The sequence below is a fragment of the Panicum virgatum genome, chromosome 3K (assembly GCF_016808335.1).
Source record: "Panicum virgatum strain AP13 chromosome 3K, P.virgatum_v5, whole genome shotgun sequence".
NCBI classification, from domain to species: domain Eukaryota; kingdom Viridiplantae; phylum Streptophyta; class Magnoliopsida; order Poales; family Poaceae; genus Panicum; species Panicum virgatum.
In genome coordinates this window covers 33,583,565-33,592,743 of record NC_053138.1, presented here as the reverse complement: position 1 = coordinate 33,592,743, position 9,179 = coordinate 33,583,565, and the positions used below count along the sequence as shown (strand labels likewise).

General features: G+C 46.4%; 1 non-coding gene across 1 annotated transcript; it reads right to left on the bottom strand.

The window, feature by feature from the left end:
* Window positions 1-222: 222 nt before the first annotated feature.
* LOC120701700 lies at window positions 223-326 on the bottom strand. Its single transcript, XR_005686257.1, has one exon. It is a non-coding gene; the product is annotated as a small nucleolar RNA R71 (small nucleolar RNA).
* Between the last annotated feature and the right edge of the window lie 8,853 nt (window positions 327-9,179).

Genomic DNA, 9,179 nt, shown 5'->3' with positions numbered 1-9,179 from the left:
CCCGAACAAGGACGCAAATGCACATTTGAAGAACTTTCTGGAGCTCTGCGACACCGTTGTCATATGGGGTGTCGCCGCCGACATTGTCAAGCTTCGTCTGTTTCCCTTTTCCCTCTTGGGAAAGGTAAAAAGTGGTTTTATAAATAAAAGGACATCGACACCTGGGCCAAATGCTCCAAGGCGTTCCTCGCAAAATTCTTTCCGCTACGCAAAACAAATGCCCTACGCGGAAAATTTTCAAGTTTCCAGCAGACAGGGATGGAATCCATCCCAGAAGCTTGGGAGAGGCTGCAGGAATACATCCTGGCCTGTCCTCATCACGGTATGGACAAGTGGCTCGTCCTGCAAAGCTTCTACAACGGGCTCACAACGACATCTCGAGCCAATATTGATGCCGCTGCTGGAGGAGCCTTCCTCGACCTGGACATAGCCAAATCCAAAGAATTGGTCGAGAAGATGGTCTCCAATCAGGGGTGGAGCGATGAACGACTCCAACCCCGCACCAAAGGCATGCATACCGTCAAAGAGACGGATATGATTGCCACGAAGCTGGACCTCCTAATCAAGAAGATGGAGGAAGGGAGCAAACAACCGATCCATGCTCCCGTTTATGCCATGGGTTCGCACTTCACGTGCGAAGTCTGTGGTAATGATGGACACTCGAGGAACGACTGCCCCGAAACCCGTGAAGACTGCGCCTACCTCAACAACAACAACAACAACAACAACAACAACAACAACAACGGGTACCGTCCACAACAAGGAGGCCAGGGGTGGAACCAGCCACGTCCACCTTTTCAGGGAGGTAATAACTACAATCCTTCTTATAATTCGAATTTCAATCCAAACCAACCTCCCTTGAGAGAACTTGTTCTTGGCCAAGTTAAAATCAACAAAAATATAAATAAAAAGCTCTTGGCCAATGACAAATCCGTGGAAAGTTTAAATGTCAAGCTTGAAACTTTGTCTTCAACTCTTAAAAACCAGTTAAGTTTCAACAAAATAATCGAAACCCAGCTTGCACAAATTGCTGCTTCGTTACCTGCTGTTGAGAGCGGGAAGATCCCGGGTCAACTTGAGTCTCCCGTTGAAAATTTCAGCATGGTGTCTACCGGATGGGGTAACTCGTCCCGGAGGCCACCACGCAATAACCATGCAGGTAGGTACTATCCCCCAAGGAACGACGTTTGGGATGGCATGGTGGCAGCAGTGCAAGAGGATCCAGGGGTCCCCATGATCAGCTGCTCGATCTACATCAAACACTTCGAGCGATGCCTATGCGATCTGGGGGCAAGCGTGAATATAATGCCCAAGGTAATATATGAAGCACTTGAATATCCTGCTCTTTCACCAACAACTATGCTCGTACAGCTTGCAGATTCAACCATTCGGTATCCCGAAGGGATAGCCGAACACGTTTTTGTATGAGTACGAGACTCCTTCGTCCTTGCTGACTTTGTGGTAATGGATATGGAGGGAGACCTCGGAGTCGACCTCGTACTTGGGCGATCTTTTCTAAGGTCTGCCAAGGCAAGGATCGATGTCGGAAAGGGAGAAATCTGTTTCCGTGTTGGAAGGGAGGATATGTTTTTTAGGTTCAAGAAGAAGGAAGAGCAGCGCTTCATGATCCAACAAGACAGTGAAGGGCAAGCACTCTGGGGTGCCCCAGAACCCCAGCCAGAACAACGACCCTCTACACCTAAAAGAAAGAAGGAAATAAAGGTGTGGTGGAAGGTCGAGAGTTCGGCCTCGTCCAGTTCTCCAGGACGAGCCATCGAATGGTAAGAACAATGGAGAAAAGTCGTGCACGTCGTACTTTAAATGATGCACACTTGCCAAAGGTAAATTGGTATTTATCTCATATTTGTTTTCTCTGCTTTTCAACATTTTCTTTGCACCTTATTTGTTTTTCTCCACTTCATGTTTGAAATTTTCAAAATTGTTTTCTGCATGCTGGAATTTTTCTAGCATTTTTCCCTTTTTACAAAAAGACCAAAAACATTTTTTGAGTTTTAAAATCCTTAGGGAAAAATAATTTGGACATCTTTTCGAGCAAACTTTTGGCCGTGCACCATATTTTCAAAGTTTGTGACCGTTGAGGAGTCACCTGGCCAACGGCGGGCACCAGGGGGTCCACCCTGGGGCCGGCCGACCCCACAGGTCGGCCGACCCAGGGCCAAAGTCTCCTCGCCCCACCTTCTCCAACGGCTTCCTGACCATTGTGCCTGGCTCCTTCTCAGGTGCACTCGCCCAGTTTCCTTCAAATAGAGGCCGAGAGAGGGGTGATGAGCTCTCATGCTCACTCTCTCCACTCTCACTCCCTCTCACACATTCTTGCTCGGGTTTCCTTTGGATTTTGGCTCAAGTTTGATTGCAAGAACACTCTGTCTCTCAATTCTTTGCTACAAGATTGATCACATAATTGGAGGAACAACTTTCGGGTAAGAATTTCATTTTCATTTCACTAACGTAACCCGAATCGAGTTGTTCTCGTTCGTTCTTGTTCGTTCATTTTGCAAGCATGAAGGGTGTAGGTCGGAAACTTTTCGGAGCTATCAAGAAGATGACAGGGTCAAGCTCATCTCATTCACGGGGTGGGTCGAGCTCCCGTCATTCCCCGGAACCTACACCAACGCCGACCACGATGGACTATGAGCAAGACGAACAAGAGGAACAAATACAGGAGCAAGCTGAAGAACCGCAAGCCGAGGACATGGAAATAGATGAAGATGATGCACCGTACCTTGACTTGCAAGACGACCACGAGCGTCAAACCTACGCCATGATCAAGAATCGAAGCTTTGGTCATAGCAGAGCCTTCGATCCGGACCTTCTCGAAAAAACAGTTATGGACGTTGACCTCGCTCGTGTTTGGCATGCGGTTGGATGGGATGGTTTTGTGCCCGTTGAGGAGAATGGTTCTGTCTCCTCACTATCCAGTTTCTTTGCACTCTTCGGGAGGTGGACGATGGTGTTTCTTTCCGACTTTTTGGAGTTGAACGCTATTTTAATTGGAGAAATTTCAGTCACCTCCTTGGTTTTAGCGCGCGCTTGTCAGTTTCCCTTGCAAAAGCTTGCCGCGGTTTTGATCGACATGAATTTTGGGGTTTGATTTCGGGTCAAGTTGTTCATGGCAAGTTTGCACCTTGGTGCAATGACATTCAAAATCCGACTCTTCGTTTGATGCACAAGTGGGTGGCTATCACTCTCTTTCCAAGAGATGATCCACGACCAGTGCGCAATGATGAGTTGACGATATTATACGCCATGGTCAACAAGATCCGAATCTCCCCCGCACAAGCAATGGTTAAGCAATGGCTCACAAATTTTCGGAAGACAGGTCCTATTGAATGCACTTCTTTGGTTACCCGCATCGCATCAAACATGGGAATCTTAGACGGGAACCCTGTTCCTTTCATTGAGGAGCCCCGTGTTATGATCGATGAGGCGTACTTGGTTCAAGGCCACACGCTCAAGAAAGGCCTGGATGACTCCTTGATTTTCTTTTCGCTTGGTTTTGCAAATGAAATCCCATTGCCAAATGCGAGATATCATTTGTATAACTGCCGTTCGCTAACCATCCCTCTTGTTCCACAAGAGGAGAGCCGCCGGCATAGTGTTTCTGGTCTTCCTGGCAGGGTTACAAGAAGTAGGGCCAGAAGGGAGGAGTTCATACAGCAGCAACCTCTGCCTCAACCACAGCAATATGAGGCTGGAGGTTCATCATGGCAGAGTGCTTGCTCCACTGAGTGGGCACAGCAGGCCTCAGGGCACCGGTCCACCAGTTCCAGCTCCAGTGGTCCCCCGCGACGTACAGCTTCGTCCAGAGGTTTCACCACTCTGACTCGGCAGATGGGCGAGCTGGACGTGCGCACCACCAACATCGATGAGTCGCTGGGCCAGCACATCGAGTCAACACAGAACTGGCAGCGATACACAGGCGAGAGGATCCGCAATTTGGAGCAGCAACAGCAGCAATCCCAGGAGGAGTGGAGGGCCTACTACCGTTGGGCTGGGTTTAACCCCAACCAGCAACAGTGAGCCTGAAGCTAGCTTGGGGGAGGACCCCATGAGAGGTACCTTGTATCAAACTCTTCCTTTACCGCTTTCCAAAACCTTGCATGAAACCAAACAAAAATTTGCAAAATTCTGAAAATCCATAAAAATTTGCATAACTAAAATCAAATAAAAATTGGCAAAACCTTTAAAAACCCAAAAATATTTACTTGCTTTCCAGTATGTGTAGTAAGCATGTGTAGTTTTTCCTTGTTGAGATGATGAATAGTTGCTCTGTTAGTTCCATTCATATGCCTAATTACAACCTTGTGCTCTCCCTAAGTTCTGAGTTTGGTGGCTAGATGTTCAAACCTTAAGCTTGAAACTTGTGGGTAGAGAAAAGCATAATTCTAATCTAGGTTGTTGTGGGTTATGATATTGCTGAAAAGAGTTGCTATGATCTTATCCTACGTGATGCTTGATATCCGGAGTATTTCTTTTCAAAAATACAAAAAATAGAATAAAGTTCCTCGGTGATAAGCAATTCCTATCCAGAGCCATATGAGTTACAAGTTTGAAAAGCCTTTTCTACATATGCAACTTGTCTTCTCACTGAGCTTTGTCAAATTATTGTGACCCTTTGTGAGAATCACTTCATATGCCCATGATCAAGATCACATACTGTAAGGATCACCAGGGTGTCCGACCCTAGAGGGGGAGGGGGTGAATAGGGTCTCTAATTTGCTTTCTAACCTAGGCTCAATCTACTTGCATATGATAAACCTAACACGTCCTACACATGCTAGTTATGACTAAGGTTTATCTATGCTACTCTCTACTTACCCCAAAAGACTTGCAACCTATAGCCAATCCTAATCAAACTAACTAGGAAAGTAAAGGCACGCAAGATAGAGTAAATGCGGAAACGTAATATGGTAAGTAAAGAGGTAAGGGAGAGAATATGCAAACTCCCGTGAAGACACCAAGACACACGATTTAACGTGGTTCGGTTAGGACACCAAGTCCCTTCCTACGTCCACGGCCACTTGTCCAACAAGAACAAGTGTGACACCGAGTCTCTTCGCTTGATCACCGTCTTGCGTTCGCCACCAAGGCTTCCGGCAAGCAAAGGCTAAGTGGCGCCAAGTCACCAAGACAAGGCCACCGCCACCGTCTCTCTCGAAGCGTCACCAACGACACCGTCTTCACTATCAGAGCTTCTCACCAAGAGGGGTCTCCTTCCCCGTACAAAGTGTCGTTGGCTCTCCACACCAAGTCGGAGGGTCACACGATGAGTACACAAGATGCTTGCCGCAGCAAGGCTTTCACTCAAGCTAGTTCTCTCAAGAACTAAGCCTAATCAAGCACTAAGCACTCTCACAAGTGTGCTTAAGCCTATATGATGTACAATGAAGCTCTATGGTGGTTGGAGGTGTTCTTCAAGTGTAGTAGGCTTCTCTATTTCTTCAGCAACTCCAGCACACTCCAAATGAGGCGTGGGGTGGGATATATATAGCCCAACCCTCCAAAACTAGCCGTTGAGAAAAGGCTGACAAAATTCCTTAACACCGGTTAATCTGACGCTCCAGTTTTTGTCATCATCGGTTTAACCGGTGAGTGCATTTTCCCAGCAACTAGTCGTTACTGCTCCAACGGCTACTTGTTCAATTGCACCGATGCTCTTGAATTCATCGTCGGTTTAACCGGTGAATGTAACTGTCCTCTGATTTCCGAAAAACCAACTCTCTGGACAATTACACCGACGTATTTGACCGGTGCATCATCGGTTCAACCGATGTATGCATTTTCCTTGGTCTTCTTCTGCCGTTGCACCGACGTATTCAATATCTTCATCGTCGGTTCAATCGGTGAGTGTGTTTCTAGTTTCCAGCCTTCTGGACAACTGCACCGATGTATCTTTTGCCTTCATCGTCGGTTCATCCGATGATAGCAAATTATCACTGTTTTGACTTGATTTCTTCACGGTCTCTTCAATCTTTGTCCTTTGGACCGAAGAGGTTTTAGGGCGCTGCCCTTAGACCCGCGAGGGGCGGCTCCGTAGGGGAACCCCCGTAGGGGTGGCCCTTCGGGCGAAGGGCCTAGCTACGCCTATCTTCTCTTTGTCATCACTTGAACCTAAAAGCTGAGAATGGTCATCTTAACAATCATGTTAGTCCAAGTGTTGTGTTGTCTATATGAATCACCAAAATATTATATTGAAATATGGCATGAGAGGCCATTTTCGCTCCACATACACGTCCACTCGCATGCTATATTTCTACACTAGGAAGATAGCAAGTACATCCCCCATTCATCCACAAATAAAACTCCATGTTGTACCATGTTTACCTCTCTCCAAAGTTATCATCACAATGTATGGGCTATAAAAAAATAATAAAAGATGCATACCCAAAGAAGGTATGCCACATGCCCACAAGGCATGTCAAAAAAAAAAGGGAGAAAAGATGCATACCCAAAGAAGGTGTGCCACACACCCACAAGGTGTGTCAAAAAAAAGGAGAAAAAGAAAAGATAGCCCATACCAAAAATATTACAAGGAAGAGAGAAATCATATAAAGGAGTTTCATCCACCATCCACCAAAAATATCCACACACTTGCACATCTTGATCAAGGCTTATGACTTATTTCTCCTTTGGATCCGATCTTTGACTTAGCGAAATATGATAAGCAAGTTTGCCATTATATCCTCCATACCTACAGATCCACCAAAAAGAGCCATTAGAAGTAGGATGGAAAAACAAAGGCGCATAAAAAGGCCTTGGTGAGGAATGAAACACATTTGAGCGATCCGAGAGATCACCCAAGGAACTACAATATTTCTTTTCAAAAACATTATAAAACCTCTGGATTGACGGTTGAACAAAGGAGTGGTAAGTGGTACTCTACAAGTCGTTCTGACCCTCAACCGCCAAAGATGAGGATGATGTTATAAGCCCCACAGGAGTAAGGTAAAAGGTGCGAATAAGGCCAACTTATTCAGAATAAAGGTAAGAACACTCGGTTGTGCCTTGGGCATAAGTCAGGAATGCAACATTGCAGCAACTCCTGTTCAACAACCTAAGTCTAAAACTTTGCTCGGGACGAGCAAAGGGCTAGCTTGGGGGAGTTGTTGACGGTACTTAAGTGCTATTTTCACCCGTCAACTATACTCAATAATAAAGGAAAACTACATGTCTTACTCACATATTTGATCACTAACCTCGCTCCACAGTTGTTTTCGAGTTTTGTACATTTCAGATGAGCAAGAGCGGAATAAGACGAAAACACGCAGTAGACGCCACATAACTATGCAGAATATCGCATCCGGCGTCACACCCTTACAAAGAGGGCCCACATGTCAGAGGAAACGGGGCCTCCATGCAAGGTGCACTAGAGGATAAGGATAAGATCCAACGAATCAACCACCCAGCAAAGGATCAGCGCGAACGGCTGACAGGTGGGGTCGGCCGAACCTGGCCTGCAATGCGTCCAGGTGCATCTCGAGGAGGAGTCACAGCCAAGGCACCTGATCACCTTCCATATATGCGTTGGCGGGAAATCGACCTCCAAGTAGTATAAATAGGGCCTCTCTCCCCCCTCTCAACACACACACACACACTTCATTCCATTCTCTCCAAGAAGGCTCTCCTCTCTCTTGCTCTCTTAGCTAGGTAGTGAAGGTAGGCTAGTTTTATTTAGCGAGCAAGTCGTCCTCGGGGTCATTGAGCAATCCTCGGCTCCTGGTATGGCTTTGTATCCGACTTGTCAGACTTCTATTCATAATATAGAGTTCTGCCATGGTTGCTTCACTATCTTGATAGTTTATCAGTCCATGCTTAGATCGTTCATAAGTTATGCTACGGTCTTGGTTAGGCCAGATGATCCGGGTACGGATAGAGGTTCGTTGTGCTTTCGGGCTTGCTCTAGTGTTTTACTCGTCCATCCGAAGGGTGGGAGACCTGGGGCACTAGAGTAGTGACTTCATACACGAGCATGGTGCTCGGGTATGCGGGATCCTTCGGATATGATCCTGCTCCACGGTGTTATTGGGGTAGACGGCAGGTGGTGATAGCCCTGTCCATCCGGCGTAATAGCGGTGTTGCGTTTAGCGTACTCCCCGATGTTCGGGTTCGGTGTAGGAGTTCATGCAAAGAGGTAACGGGATTGGATGTACTCCGGTACAGGACCTTCTCCCCGCTATCCCATTTTCCTGGCACCTGCAGTCCTAACCATGATCTAACATGACCCCAGCTTTGGATAGAAGCACTAGGACACCTAACCTAGCCTAAGCTCCAGCTGACTTGATGTAGGATAGAGTAGTTCTTTGTTTTATAGTTTCTCTCCTTTATTCCTTCCTCTTGGAGTGTGGATGTGTGCTGTGATGCATTACCCTTGCTTATTCTTTACTTGGACTTACCCCTGTTAGAGCATTGCCTATTGCTTGAGGCACAATGTCATGTTTAATGTTGAGTACAATACCTTTTGTTGCTGCCATCCTTTGGGACACAAATAAATGGCGATACCCTTACTCTCTGGGTGAAATGCTACAACGGTATATCCGTGCGCCTGCGGATCTATCTATAATCGTATTGATTATACCACGAGAGTGGCACCCCTTGGGTGCAGTTGCTAGGATGGGTTCGGCGCCCTCATTTCTAGTGATTGCACTAAGGACTGCCAACAGGCATTTCTGGTGTTGTTGCTAAGGATTAACCATTCCTAGTGATTGCGCTAAGAAATGTCAACAGAGTGGCAGCGAGGACCTTGGGTGCGGCATGTGGAGGCGATACGTCGAGGCGGTGCATCCATCCAGGGGGGCGGGGAGACCAGCGGCGAGGCAAAGCCGGCAGCGAGATCGACGTCGCCTCTGTTTCAGTGGCCAGAGGAAGGAGATCCAAAGGTTGGTTTTGAAATTTCCAAAAATTCCAGGGGCTTAACTTAAAAGTAAAATTTCCCGTTGATCTAGGACTCAAATGAAAATGTGCTCAAAATGAAAGTTGTTCAGTTTTTCAAGACCTACAACTTTCATGTTGTGCAAAAATTCACTAGATCAACGAATTTGAAATTATTTTGAAATCCGTCAAATCTTTTGAAATGCAAAAGAACACAAGTTCTTTTTGAAATTGCAAGGATAGCCTTAAGCATAAATATATCTTCTTTTGAGGGTAAAAAGTGAAAAATA